Source organism: Cricetulus griseus, chromosome 5, assembly GCF_003668045.3.
Source record: "Cricetulus griseus strain 17A/GY chromosome 5, alternate assembly CriGri-PICRH-1.0, whole genome shotgun sequence".
Lineage (NCBI taxonomy): Eukaryota > Metazoa > Chordata > Mammalia > Rodentia > Cricetidae > Cricetulus > Cricetulus griseus.
The window spans coordinates 21,770,595-21,785,101 of NC_048598.1; the positions used below are offsets into that span (position 1 = coordinate 21,770,595).

At 55.1% G+C, this 14,507-nt stretch overlaps 8 non-coding genes across 8 annotated transcripts; 3 read left to right on the top strand and 5 right to left on the bottom strand.

The window, feature by feature from the left end:
• Window positions 1-227: 227 nt before the first annotated feature.
• On the bottom strand, window positions 228-310 carry Trnal-cag. The gene has a single exon. It is a non-coding gene; the product is annotated as a tRNA-Leu (tRNA).
• Window positions 311-3,475: 3,165 nt separating this feature from the next.
• Window positions 3,476-3,558, top strand: Trnal-aag. Its single transcript has one exon. It is a non-coding gene; the product is annotated as a tRNA-Leu (tRNA).
• A 3,348-nt stretch (window positions 3,559-6,906) lies between these two features.
• Trnae-cuc lies at window positions 6,907-6,978 on the bottom strand. The gene has a single exon. It is a non-coding gene; the product is annotated as a tRNA-Glu (tRNA).
• Window positions 6,979-7,547: 569 nt separating this feature from the next.
• On the bottom strand, window positions 7,548-7,619 carry Trnag-ucc. The gene has a single exon. It is a non-coding gene; the product is annotated as a tRNA-Gly (tRNA).
• A 634-nt stretch (window positions 7,620-8,253) lies between these two features.
• Trnad-guc lies at window positions 8,254-8,325 on the bottom strand. The gene has a single exon. It is a non-coding gene; the product is annotated as a tRNA-Asp (tRNA).
• A 529-nt stretch (window positions 8,326-8,854) lies between these two features.
• Window positions 8,855-8,937, top strand: Trnal-cag. The gene has a single exon. It is a non-coding gene; the product is annotated as a tRNA-Leu (tRNA).
• A 923-nt stretch (window positions 8,938-9,860) lies between these two features.
• Trnag-gcc lies at window positions 9,861-9,931 on the top strand. Its single transcript has one exon. It is a non-coding gene; the product is annotated as a tRNA-Gly (tRNA).
• Window positions 9,932-14,325: 4,394 nt separating this feature from the next.
• Window positions 14,326-14,397, bottom strand: Trnae-cuc. Its single transcript has one exon. It is a non-coding gene; the product is annotated as a tRNA-Glu (tRNA).
• Between the last annotated feature and the right edge of the window lie 110 nt (window positions 14,398-14,507).

The following is a 14,507-nucleotide window of genomic DNA, read 5'->3' on the forward strand; positions in this document are numbered from 1 at the left end:
CCGACGAAAGGCGTAGCAAGATGACCACCAGTCGCCCCATCAGAACCCCCCTCCATTAGTAGCTGGTGGGTTTTGAGAGGAGGGCGCTCCTGCGCGTACAGGTGTGCTGCGTAATGGAAATTTGTCGGGTGCCAGGCGAGAGGCCGGGAGGAGGGGTTGTGGAAACAGGCGAGAGATGCGGTTTCTAGGGTTGGGGTTTGCAAAACAAAACACCAAAAAATCAAAGTTGTCAGGAGTGGGATTCGAACCCACGCCTCCAGGGGAGACTGCGACCTGAACGCAGCGCCTTAGACCGCTCGGCCATCCTGACTGGGCTTTTGTGTCGGAGGCCACTTTCCTGGCTGGCACCAGTCCCCAACGGGATTATCCCTGCCCATCCGGTTTGAGGACGAGGCGTTGCTTGCTAGACTCGTGATGCTCCTAGTTCCCAATGTCGCTCTGGTTTCGGACAGGCTCTCTGTATCTGCTCCCCATCCGACCCAGTGCCGCGATTGTTTTACACCAGCCTCTCCTGATACCTTCGGCGAGGCTTTCAGCCATTTATTAGTGGTCAGAGTTCACATCACCCCTTGCTCAGCCAGAGCCCTATGGATGGTTTGGTTACTTTGTGTTAAGGGTCGGTGCATAGGTTGGAGGGGCATCCTTTCCTTGTCCAGGAGGGTGTAGGCATTTGTGCGGATGTCTATGGAGTACCAGACCGAGCCTGGTTTGACCTTTATGGTGTTGCAGGTAGGTTAATTCTCAGTGCTCGATTGGATCTGAGAATCCTGTGGCGATGATAATGATAGCACCATCACAATTCTCGATTAATTTTTGGTCACTGTTTTGTACAATTTACTCAAATATCAAGAAGTAAAATATCTTTATCTAGTATTTCTCAACCATGTATAACCGTCTGTATTTGATGTATGCTTTGAACATTTTGTTTCTTCTGAGTTTTGGTTTGATGTTTTTTTTTTTTTTTTTTTTTTTTTTTTTTTTTTTTTTTTTTCCTGAGTCCCGCTCCTGCAGAGTTCTGAAGTTCAGGACTGAGGTGTGAATTTTTTAAAATGAAGAGTCTGACCGCTGGTTGTATTTGAAACACAGCGCTCCAAATAGCACGATCTGTCTCATTTGTAATGCCTTTTAAAGTATTTATTATGAATTCAAGCATGGGTAGTTTCCATTCATTTCTCTTTAATCATTTTCCAAGCTATTAACATTTATCCATTTACTTTCTTTTTTACTTCCTCATTCCCTTGTCCTCATTAACTATCCTCTTCCAGGTATGTAAGCATGAAATTTAATTATTCCAACCCAAACAATTATATCTACCCAGGTGCATCCTATTTGTACTTTTTCAGGCTGTTTGTAAACATGAGATTTAAACAAAGACATTCAAACACTGTGATTAGTCCTTAACCATACGATGCTTTCATATTTTTGTAGTGAGCAGAGAGTATGATCTCATACCTAGAATAGTATTTTTCAGGTTAAGTCAATTTCTTAAAGGTCTGCATACTGTTTTTATGTGAGCGTCACTTGCAATCCTGTTCTGTGTACATTCCCAGAATGGCAATGATTACTACCTCACTTTTAACTATTGAGACCAAGTTTCTATTCTTTCTGGAAGTTTCTACTTGTATTTTTACTTCGAAGGGAACTGGGAGATTTAGATTCTTTTCTTGATATTTTGGCATTGGGAAAATGTCTGACCTTTCATGCCCTGGTACCAGAGCCATGTCTGGCCTTAATGCCCATTATCTTTCCTTTTATGTTCTATAAATTCTTAATGTCATCTTAATGTCATTCTCTCTCTCTCTCTCTCTCTCTCTCTCTCTCTCTCTCTCTCTCTCTCAGAACATTTAAGTAAGCAACCTTAGTGAGTTCATTAACCTTAATGAATCCCTCCTGCTTGCTCAAGGTGACTGCAAAGGCAGTCAGGGGCAACTTGAGGAACTGATTTCTGTCATAGACTGCAAAGAGGCTTAATTTCCTTGCAGAAACTTTAGAAAAAATTTCTGCTTTTGTTCCCAGTAAGCTCAGTCACAATCACAACTGACAAAGCAAAATTAAGAATTAGCATAGAAGCCGGACATTGGTGTCTCACACCTTTAATCCCAACACTCGGGAGGCAGGGGCAGGCAGATCTCTGTGAGTTCGAGGCCAGCCTGGTCTCCAGAGCGAGTGCCAGGATAGCTCCAAAGCTACACAGAGAAACCCTGTCTCGAAAAAACAAAAAACAAAACATAAAAAAAAGAATTAGCATAGAAAAAGCATGGGAAAAGTTACAAAAGCCTGATGCCTGTGAGCTGCCTGAGATCAGAGCAGGGGTCTGTAGTATTGCCTCTATAGGTCCTTACCAGGTGGGCAGGATTCTCCAAAGGGCTTGGCATAAGGAGTTCCATTTGCAAAACATTTATGGGCCATTTCAGGAGGTTACAACATGGCTTCTGCCAGTTTTTGTCCTTATATTTTTCAATATTGTAAAAACACCCCTTTTAGATAAAAACAAAAAACTACTTTAGTTTTTCATGAGTCAGAAACATGTCTAACCCCAGGAAAATAATGACACAAAATCTGAAAAAGAAAAATGTTTCTCAAGGACAATCACAGTCTTTGATGCATTCCCAATTTTCTGTCTATTTGTGAAGTACTTGCAGCAATGAAGGAAGATTTCATATTCCATTTTAATGATACTTTGCCTCTATTACTGATTTTGTTCATGTTATGTTGCTCCAACATTTAAACTCTTGTAGATCACAAACATCATCTTAAATTAGTCGCCATATGTAAGATATTTACTTATGTAAGGAGTACTTAAATACAAAATAGTAAGTATGACTGTAGAGGAAAAAGGTAACTAAGCTTTGTACATGTCTGGTGTGGTGGCACCAACCCATGGAAAGTAGACACCAGAGGAGGATCAGAGTTTAAAATCATCGGAAGATACTGAAGTGAGATTTACTAAATAAGACAGTCTAAAATTAATTAATGGCTTGTTTGATTAATGTATATCCATAGGCAGGAGAGATGACTCAGTGGTTCAGAGCATTAACTCTTTTCCAGTGAAGCCTGATTCAATTCCTGGTCCCAACATAGGGTCTCACAACCCACTGGAACTCAACTTCCTAGGAATTTGACGCCCTCTCTGGACTCCATTTGGTACCCATGCACACAGAATAAGCAACCAGACACATAAAAATAAACAACATGATATTTTTTAAAAAGTTTATCAGACAGCAGATTTAGGGGTGTATATTATTATCTATTTTATTTCTCTTATGATGCTGAGTCTGGTATGCAGGTACTGTCACTGACTCATACCAACAAACATAAACCTTTACAGTGAAATAGGATATTGGAGCAGATATTTAAAACAAGAAGGAAAGCCATAATAGACTGCCATGAGCCTAGGCGCCCCATCACACCCACGAAGGAACAGGCATGGAATGCCCATATCAGGGAGGTGAGCAAACACAGGAGTGCTTGTACTGTCAGGATGGCCGAGCGGTCTAAGGCGCTGCGTTAAGGTCGCAGTCTCCTCTGGAGGCGTGGGTTCGAATCCCACTTCTGACAGGTTTGTTTACTTTTTACCACACAAACTGAAACCAGAGAAACGATATCACATACCTCCTATAGAAAACCACTCCATTGTCACCCATCTCTTCATGCACGCAACTTCCCAGGTCAAACAATTATGGAGAAAAACCATCTAGTAACACAAAATTCTGTTGGGGAGCATTTGGTAAAGGCTTTGCTTGCTACCAGTTGGGAAGAGATCACAGAAAATGGAATAACAGTGCCTTTCCTGAGCATTGGAGCCACAGGGCAGCCACGCAGTTGCAAGTGCCTTCTGGAAGCAGAGGCCTTCGTGCACACGAACGTCCAACACCTAGACTTGTTCGTGTAGTGTTTGGAGCAATAACTTTCGGGCCCAGTACCAGTACCTCTTGCTGATTCCATTTCCTCCAACTCCTGCAGAAGACACCCACCGCGCCCATCTTGCTCCTCAGTGCTCTTCGAGGCAGCTTCTCTGCTGGTGGCCTTTCATGCGCACAATTGCGTTAGGCTTCGTGTACGAAAAGATACTCACCCACCCACGGGCCCCAACACTAGCTGGCCTGCAGGAAAACGCAGAGGAAATGCAGTTAATGCGGCCTGAGTTTATATCAACCACTTCTAATCCCTGACCACCTGAAAAGGACCCGATGAACCCACAGAAGAGGCTTTTCCTGTGTCCAAACTTAACACACATTAGCAAATAGAGAGGTAACACAGAGAGGAGGGTGCATGGTGGTGGCGGTGGCGGTGGGGAGTCAGCTTGGGAGCGAGCAGGGAAGGAGGGGGTTGACATGGGATTACCAAATTAAAAGAGAAGAGGTTCACTCAGAGAGCCTAAGTATGAACCTGGGGCTTTCCTCTCCCATGTACAGGCTGCTTCTCCCATTCAACCAAAGGACATTTTCACAAGGATGGAAACAATACGACACTTCAAACAAAAGCCCAATCAAACCTACGAAGTTTTAGAATAACTTTGACTCTCCTTGACCCTCTAAGCCTCTCACACCTTTGCTCCTCTCGATCCCACTGTGTAACCCCGTATTTTCTAACTCTCTCTCGCTTTCATACTGACACACATGGGTATAAACACAAACATACACACACACACACACACACACACACACACACACACACACACACACACAAAATACATACAAACAAAAGATATCTGGTCACTTGTTAATTAATCACACATTATCCTAAGCATCAGCCTCAACCTCAAGGGGGAGGATCAAAGATTCACCATTCCCAACAGCGAATGGCCGCAACACAGTCTCTCGGGCATTTATTTCCCAGCTGCCCTCTGCCACTTGACGAGCCAGAGCCGGGCCTCCATCCTCTGCGTTGATCTCCGCATTCTCTTCCAAGCACGCCCTTAGAGGCAGAGGAGCGCAGCCAGCTTGGAGCGTTCAGTTGCTTTGCTTTCCACACCCACACTTCAAAGGCCTTCCGCAATCTTCCCGAGGGCGCCGCGATCCGGGTCTGGGTCTGTCACATCAACACCCCACTCCTGGTACCCCTTTGGATCCGAGTTAGGCTGCTCTTGTTGTGATCCAACACCAGGGACAAAAGCAACTTGGGAGAAGAACAGGCTGGTTCTCCTTAAAGCTCCCTCCCAGAGGGAACCCCGGGACCGGAACCCGGAGGCAGGAACTGATGCAGTAGCCCGGGCTGGGTGGGAGAGTGCTCCCTACTAGCTTGCTCAGCCTGCTGGCCTACACAGCTCAGCACCACTTGCCCAGGCAGGGGTGGCAGGCCCCTAGCCACAACTCTCCTCCCACCCCCACCCGCACCCGAGCACCATCGCTGAGCCTTGTGTGCTGTCCCGCAGCCATCACTCATCTTCGCCGGCACTCGCTGTACACACAGACGTCGTTCTCAGTTTAGATTCCCTCTCCCCAGAAGCGCCAAGTTGACACGATCCAAACCGCACAGCGCCAAGCCCGGAACCCTGCAGTTGGCACGCAACGGTCCGGCCTGGCTTGGACACCTGCTGCCATAGGATTGCCCAGGGTCTGTTTCCCACGCCTATTCTCCTAGCTCACGGCTGGCCCCGGGACGGAGGGACAGCGCGGCCGGCCGGACACACCCTTCCCAGATGCTGCTCCACACTGCTCTCTCTCGTCTGCGGGTGTCCCGGATCCGGAGGGCTTCAGTTGCAAGGGAGGCGTAGAGTCGGGTGGGGGAGGAGGTACTGTGTGTGTTTCCCAAGGATCTGCTGGCATCTCCCACTATGCCGGCGGTCGCGCTCGAGGAGAACTGCCTCTGAGTCCCAGATCGGCTGGCAAGGTCAGAACCGAGGGGAACCGGCAGGGGACCCAGGGAGTGCGCAAAGGTTCCTCACCACTTTCCCGACTCAGGCCGGTGTCCGCAAGCCTTCTCCCACGCCCCCCACCCTCCGACACCATGGAGCCGCAGAAACCCTGCCTTCAGGTTACAACCGCCAGGCTTGGCCTTAGCTCTCCCCAGCCGCTCTAGGGCTCTAGGGGCTTTCGAGGAAACCGTGCCTCGGCTGGGCTCGTTCACTGTTGGCTCCCCTCCTCCCCCGCAGAGCTGGCTAAGGGTATCCCACCAGGTGCTGTGGACTGCCAACTGGCAGACCTGGCCTTCTGCCGGACACTGACACCTCCCCACCGCACCCCACCCGATACAAGTTCTCCACCCGAATCCATCCTTTACCAAACGACCACCATAAACAATCACCGAGATCCCCTGGAATTTTCCAAGATACACAAAAACACACACGAGAGAGAGAGCGCGAGAGCGTGAGCGAGAGAGAAACAGAGAGAGAGTGACAGACAGACAGAGAGAGACAGACAGACAGAGAGAGAGAGAGAGAGAGAGAGAGAGAGAGAGAGAGACCCACTCATAAGTACAAACACACGGACACCTAAAGTATAATGAAAAAAAATCGCTACACTTATCTGAACTGGTCGTTGAGTTGTGAAGAGCAGGGTAGAGGTCACAGGGACATGGTGATCCAAACAGGCGGCCCAAGTGGGACAGGTGGGGCATCTGGGGCAGGAGGGGCAGGTGGGGCCCTCCAGCTAGAGGGTTTCTTCCAGACCAAAGCGCAGGCATGGGAGTGTGAGGCGGAGACTCGGTGGGCTCGGTGAGTGTCTGGGAAGAAAGCATGTGCCGGAGCGCTGCGCTGTGTGTCGGGTGTGCGCGAGTGGGAAAAGAGTGGAGTTACGGGTGAGGGGTGTGTGTTGGTGTGCGTGTGCTAGCAAGAGAGGCAAGCGGAGTGGAGTAGAGCAGCAGAGGCGCTGTTGGGTAAAAGGGAGACGAGGTGCGACGACCAAGGAGGCTGGCCAGAGAAAAGCAGGCGTCTAAAGTGCAGAGAGGAAGAAGAGAAGAGCTGGCTTCCCTGACCGGGAATCGAACCCGGGCCGCGGCGGTGAGAGCGCCGAATCCTAACCACTAGACCACCAGGGAGCATAGTCTACAACCGACGGTCCCCGCTCTCCCCTGCTGGACACAGACACCCTGCCAGCCTCTCAGCCAGTCTGACAGCCAGACTGCCGGACGGACGGCCCGCTCGCCAGCTCGCCGGCTCGCCCGCTCGTGACCGTTGCCAGCCACCCGCCGCCTGCGTCTGCCCCTGCCCTGCCAGGTGCCAGATGCCAGATGCCAGATGCCAGATGCCAGATGCCAGAGGTCCGGTGCCCGGTGCCCTCTGCCGCTTCGCCGGCAAGTCGGGAACCACCTCCGGGACTAGACGCCTGCGCCTGGCTGATCTCCTCCCCGGCCGCCAGAGCCTCCAAACGTCTAGCGTCTCCTTCTTTGGGGCGGGCGGTAGGTAGCTAGCTAGGTGGGTGGGTGGGTGGGTGAGTAGGTAGGTAGGTAGGTGGGTGGGTGAGTGGGTGGTTGTGTAGGTAGGTAGGTAGGTAGGTAGGTAGGTAGGTAGGTAGGTAGGTAGGTAGGTCGGTCTCCTGGACAAGGTAAGGTGAGAGGTTCCAGGCTGGCCACCCTCGGCCCTGAACCCTGGCAAAACATGGACAGGCTGCGTTGGCCGGGAATCGAACCCGGGTCAACTGCTTGGAAGGCAGCTATGCTCACCACTATACCACCAACGCTGTGCCCCAAGGACGCCACGCACACCACGCCGGGGACTGCCACCAGCCAGCGGCCGCGCACCAACTAACTCCCTGCAGCGGCTCCACCGCGGCCTCAACCCCACAGCCAACGCCAGGGCCAAGGCCCAGGCCCAGGCCAAGCACAACCGGGGCTGCGCCGCTGCGCGCCCTTCTCACCGGCGCGTCCCGCCCGCGCCTCTCGCACGCACACAGCCCGGCACACAGCCCGGCCGGTGGGGCGCTCTCGCCTCCAAACCGCTGCCATCCGGCGCACCGGGACGGCCCGGGCACGCTTCGAGAGCCCCAGGGACCAGGGTAGCACCCGGGACGGCTCCGAGCCGCCAGGTCACCATCCGGACCCGCCTGGCACAGCGCTCAGGCCACGCGAGTGGCGCTCCGCCGGCTCCGACGCCCGCAACTTCCTCGGGAGGACGGCGCGTTCCCAGGCATCCGTCGGAGCTCTGGGCAGGTGGCCGGCAAGGTACCCGAGGGCCCGAGGGCGGGAGGGCATGCCTGGCAGTAGGCCGCACGAGCCCGGCTCTTGGACGCGGTCCCGCGGGCGCGGGCGGCAGAGTGGGACCGAGGGGTCAGCGCCCCCCGGGGCCGCCCATCGGGCAAAAATGTGACAGCTTGTCTCCCCGTCGGGGAATCGAACCCCGGTCTCCCGCGTGACAGGCGGGGATACTCACCACTATACTAACGAGGACGACGACGGCGACGGCAACCACGACGACCAACCCGAAGCCCGTCCTTCTCCGAGACCAGCCTGGCCAGGTTCGCCAGCCTCCGTCCGATCCAAACCCCCAAGCCTCCGCCACGCGGCCACAACGCCCCTCGCAACAGGACCCGGACCCTCACCACGGTGTGACCACCGCGGCGTCGCCGGCCCGCTGCCTCCTGCCCCTTGTCCCCTCCCTGGCTGCTGAGGGGCTGCTGAGCGGGTCAGTGGGAGCTGACACCAGGCTGCGGGCCTCGCCGATGGCAGCGGGAGAGGCTGAGCGCGCACGAACCCTGGGCGGCCCTGCGACGGGTGGGGCGCAGGTGGCGGGAGCCCGTGCGGGACCCCGAGCCACATCGGCTCCTACGAGCGTCGGGACGTCGTGCGAGGCCCGCGGCTCGAGCACCCAGACCAGCACACGAGACCGTCTGCCCCGTCGCGCCAGGTCGGCTATGCTCGCGCGAGCGCGTGGGCGCCTGGTGCCAGCCAGTGGAGCCGCCTGGCGGCCCGACCCGCCGTCAGGATGGCCGAGCGGTCTAAGGCGCTGCGTTCAGGTCGCAGTCTCCCCTGGAGGCGTGGGTTCGAATCCCACTCCTGACAACATTGTTTTGTGTTGTTGTTGTTTGTGCGTGTATGTGCGTGTGCGCGTGCGCGCGCGTGTGCGCGTGCGTGCGTGTGTTTGTGTGTTTGTGTGTGTGTGTGTGTGTGTGTGTGTGTGTGTGTGTGTGTGTGTGTGTGTTTTGTTTTGCAACCTCCACCTGGAGAGACCGCCTCTCTCGCCTCCTTCCACAACTCCTCCGGCGCCGCCTCTCGCCTGACTCCAGTCAACCTTCCCTGACACAGCACTTCTGTGCGCGCAGGAGCGCCCTCCTCTCAACACCCACCAGCTACTACTGGAGGGGGGTTCTGATGGGGCGCCTGGTGGTCGTCTTGCTCCGCCTTGAGTCCGGGAGGGTGCGGGAAGGAGGCGGCTGGTCCTGAGCACGCTGGCAGGCGGCAAAGCCCGCCCGCCCGCCGGGTGCGAGAGCCTTTCGGGGAACCCTCGTCCACCCACGCGCGACTCCGCCCACCCTGATCGCCCAGCCCTCGCGTCCACCAGCTCTTTCTCGCCCATTCCGTTCCCTCCAAACTCGTGCGGGAGACGCCCACGGCGCCCCTGCTGTCGGGTGGGGTCGTCGAGGCCTCTGCTCTGCGCGGGTGACCGTTCCCTACGCACACCTGGCAGACGCTGGGCGCACGCACAGACACCCGGCCGGCCGCCGGGCCGCTGGCTCGCCCGCAGCGGCGGGCTTGACTTGGGGCCCTGGCGTCCGGGCGGGAGAGGCGCGGCTCACCCCGCGAGCTCACCGTCAGTGTGGACCCGGGACTCTGGTCTCCGTGTCCCTGGCGCTCCCCTGCCGGGTGTATGGAGCCGGGGCCCAGGACCTTCCTGCCAGGGCAAGAGGAGGGAGCTCTCCGGTGGTGGGACCTTCGGCGGCGAGCACGGGCTGTGACGGCGGTCGTGGGGAATGGTGTTGTCCATGGCATGGGTGGTTCAGTGGTAGAATTCTCGCCTGCCACGCGGGAGGCCCGGGTTCGATTCCCGGCCCATGCAGAGACCAGTCCCTTTTGGTTCTGAGGCACGCACGCACACTGCAATGTCTGGCTCCACATCTCCTCCTGCCCAACCCTGGCGCGGGCTCCAGCGCCAGCTGCATTCCCGTGATCCACGGGCAGCCCACCAGTCTAGTCTCCTCTGCTCCACTTGAGCCAGCCACTCCCTGCATCAGCTCTGCCACAGCCACCCGCGCCAGTTCCTCAAGTCCACTTCAAAGGACTTGACGTACTCATCCTCCCGCAGGCTCTCGCCCACACCAAGCCCCCCCATGTTTCTTTTAAGGCGCCCCGGACTCCACCCACACCCCACACCCACCGCCCAGTGCTGTCTGTCCCTACACAGACTGGCTGTCTCTCTCAGAGTGGACACTTGGTGGACCTCTCTTGGCCGGAGCCCGAGACACGGCCCTAGCCCCAGACTTTGTTGTGCTCCCTGGCGCAGGAACAGTCCGCGTAGGGACGAGGGTGCCTCCTTTCCCAATCGCATGGCTCTAGACCCCTGAGAGCTGCCCGGCTCCGGATGGGATTGGACAGAGGACGGATCTTCCCAGTCTCTCAGCACACAAACAGGTCGCTGGTTTGTATGTTGTCTGCGTTCATCCCCAAAACCTCATTTTATTCCCAATAACACCATATAAAACAGATAGAACTGTAGTTGTTTTATTTTTTCTTTCTGTTTTCTTTAATATGGTTTACTCTTGGGGACACGCCACCCAGGACCCAAGTCAATACAAGGAGACTCCTTACTCAGAAATGCGCCGCCTTAGCTTGCCTTGTATCTAGCCAGCTTTCTTTCCTTAACCTAAATTGTCCCATCTCCCCCGCATTTCTTTTTTCTTTCTTTCTTTCTTCCTTCCTTTCTTTCTTTCTTTCTTTCTTTCTTTCTTTCTTTCTTTCTTTCTTTCTTTGTGTTTTTCTCTGTTTTTGCCTCTGGGCTTCTCCCTTTCACTCTTCTACTTCTCTTTCCTTCTTACTGAGTGGCTGGCTGGGTGGCTAGGTGACTGGCCCCTGGTGTCCTCCTCTCCTTCTCCTCCTCTCACCGATCACCTTACTTCTGCTGTTTCTTCTCTCCGCCTGGCAGCCCCTCCTATCCCTCTCCCAACTGGCTATTGGCGGGTCAGCTCCTTATTAGACCAGTCAGGTGTTTTAGGCAGGCAAAATGACAAACGCAACAGAAAAGAATGCAGTGCACCTTTGCATCGTTAAACAAATAGTTTACAGCATAAACGAATGAAATGCAAGGAAAAATAATAATCCAAAACAAAGAACGACATAGATGCCGCCAGCACCATTTAATCATTCAAACCTTCAACGTTCACTCTCCTTAAATCACCCAGAGTCTCTTTCAAGATTCAAAGCATCTCTAGGATATGCAAAGTCCCTCAGCAACTCTTTTGTCCCTTCACTGTGCTACCTATGGGCTTCTGCAAATTCCAATGTAAAAAAAAAAAAAGTTGGTTTTTTTTTTTTGCCATTTTTAAGTTAAACACTGGTTTTGCAGGGAGAAGAAAGTAGAATCGGGGCGCGATCGCGAGCATAGGAAAGCAAAACCGAAGTCGCCACAGTCCAAAGCCCAGTGTCTGACATCTCCTGTTCACTAGCTATCTCTTGGGTGACAGAGGGCGTGGACAGTCACATTCCCGCAGCTCTGCCATCACGGCATGTGCAGTTTGTCTCCCAGGCCTAGACGGGCTGCGTTCTAAGGCTGCTGCTCACCTCGGTGGTTGTCCCATGATACAGGCCTCCATCCCCAAGACCCTCGCCTTGGCCGGTGACAGCCGCTGCTGAACTTTCTTCTGGGGACTCTGAGCCTGCCACGTGGTTGTTCGTGCCAAGTTTGGCTGTTCCCCATGAGCCACCCCTTCCGGTTGCCGCGTGGCTTCCACTGAACCTTCGGACTCTCTTGGGGAACCTCGGACCCACCACCCAATTCCAAGCCTCTGTTGCTCTCCAGGTTCCATCCTTGCTCGCCTTCGAAGCCATCAATCACCACATAGCTGACTCCTGCGCGTTTTCAAAATGTGTGCGGCAGCCTGGCTCCACCTGAGGTTCAGCCTCTGAACAAGGACATTCGGGAAGCACCCCAAGGGCGTTTCACCTCAGGGCCGCTGCTGTCGCCTTAATAATCATCGCTGGATTCTCGGCTCCAGGCTTGCACCAGCAAGGATCAATGGTCCCTGCACAGCCAGGTTTCTTTCACCTTGGTGCCTCAGCTCTCTGGCTCTTTCATCACACACGCTTCCTCGGCCTCAGCCTCAACCTCAGCGGAGCCGGACCACAGATTCTCCATTCCCAACACCGAATGGCCGCAACACAGTCTCTCGGGCATTTATTTCCCAGCTGCCCTCTGCCACTTGACGAGCCAGAGCCGGGCCTCCATCCTCTGCGTTGATCTCCGCATTCTCTTCCAAGCACGCCCTTAGAGGCAGAGGAGCGCAGCCAGCTTGGAGCGTTCAGTTGCTTTGCTTTCCACACCCACACTTCAAAGGCCTTCCGCAATCTTCCCGAGGGCGCCGCGATCCGGGTCTGGGTCTGTCACATCAACACCCCACTCCTGGTACCCCTTTGGATCCGAGTTAGGCTGCTCTTGTTGTGATCCAACACCAGGGACAAAAGCAACTTGGGAGAAGAACAGGCTGGTTCTCCTTAAAGCTCCCTCCCAGAGGGAACCCCGGGACCGGAACCCGGAGGCAGGAACTGATGCAGTAGCCCGGGCTGGGTGGGAGAGTGCTCCCTACTAGCTTGCTCAGCCTGCTGGCCTACACAGCTCAGCACCACTTGCCCAGGCAGGGGTGGCAGGCCCCTAGCCACAACTCTCCTCCCACCCCCACCCGCACCCGAGCACCATCGCTGAGCCTTGTGTGCTGTCCCGCAGCCATCACTCATCTTCGCCGGCACTCGCTGTACACACAGACGTCGTTCTCAGTTTAGATTCCCTCTCCCCAGAAGCGCCAAGTTGACACGATCCAAACCGCACAGCGCCAAGCCCGGAACCCTGCAGTTGGCACGCAACGGTCCGGCCTGGCTTGGACACCTGCTGCCATAGGATTGCCCAGGGTCTGTTTCCCACGCCTATTCTCCTAGCTCACGGCTGGCCCCGGGACGGAGGGACAGCGCGGCCGGCCGGACACACCCTTCCCAGATGCTGCTCCACACTGCTCTCTCTCGTCTGCGGGTGTCCCGGATCCGGAGGGCTTCAGTTGCAAGGGAGGCGTAGAGTCGGGTGGGGGAGGAGGTACTGTGTGTGTTTCCCAAGGATCTGCTGGCATCTCCCACTATGCCGGCGGTCGCGCTCGAGGAGAACTGCCTCTGAGTCCCAGATCGGCTGGCAAGGTCAGAACCGAGGGGAACCGGCAGGGGACCCAGGGAGTGCGCAAAGGTTCCTCACCACTTTCCCGACTCAGGCCGGTGTCCGCAAGCCTTCTCCCACGCCCCCCACCCTCCGACACCATGGAGCCGCAGAAACCCTGCCTTCAGGTTACAACCGCCAGGCTTGGCCTTAGCTCTCCCCAGCCGCTCTAGGGCTCTAGGGGCTTTCGAGGAAACCGTGCCTCGGCTGGGCTCGTTCACTGTTGGCTCCCCTCCTCCCCCGCAGAGCTGGCTAAGGGTATCCCACCAGGTGCTGTGGACTGCCAACTGGCAGACCTGGCCTTCTGCCGGACACTGACACCTCCCCACCGCACCCCACCCGATACAAGTTCTCCACCCGAATCCATCCCTTACCAAACGACCACCATAAACAATCACCGAGATCCCCTGGAATTTTCCAAGATACACAAAAACACACACGAGAGAGAGAGCGCGAGAGCGTGAGCGAGAGAGAAACAGAGAGAGAGTGACAGACAGACAGAGAGAGACAGACAGACAGACAGAGAGAGAGAGAGAGAGAGAGAGAGAGAGAGAGAGACCCACTCATAAGTACAAACACACGGACACCTAAAGTATAATGAAAAAAAAATCGCTACACTTATCTGAACTGGTCGTTGAGTTGTGAAGAGCAGGGTAGAGGTCACAGGGATATGGTGATCCATACAGGTGACCCAGGTGGGGCAGGTGGGGCAGGTGGGGCCCTCCAGCTAGAGGGTTTCTTCCAGACCAAAGCGCAGGCATGGGAGTGTGAGGCGGAGACTCGGTGGGCTCGGTGAGTGTCTGGGAAGAAAGCATGTGCCGGAGCGCTGCGCTGTGTGTCGGGTGTGCGCGAGTGGGAAAAGAGTGGAGTTACGGGTGAGGGGTGTGTGTTGGTGTGCGTGTGCTAGCAAGAGAGGCAAGCGGAGTGGAGTAGAGCAGCAGAGGCGCTGTTGGGTAAAAGGGAGACGAGGTGCGACGACCAAGGAGGCTGGCCAGAGAAAAGCAGGCGTCTAAAGTGCAGAGAGGAAGAAGAGAAGAGCTGGCTTCCCTGACCGGGAATCGAACCCGGGCCGCGGCGGTGAGAGCGCCGAATCCTAACCACTAGACCACCAGGGAGCATAGTCTACAACCGACGGTCCCCGCTCTCCCCTGCTGGACACAGACACCCTGCCAGCCTCTCAGCCAGTCTGACATCCAGACTGCCGGACGGACGGCCCGCTCGCCAG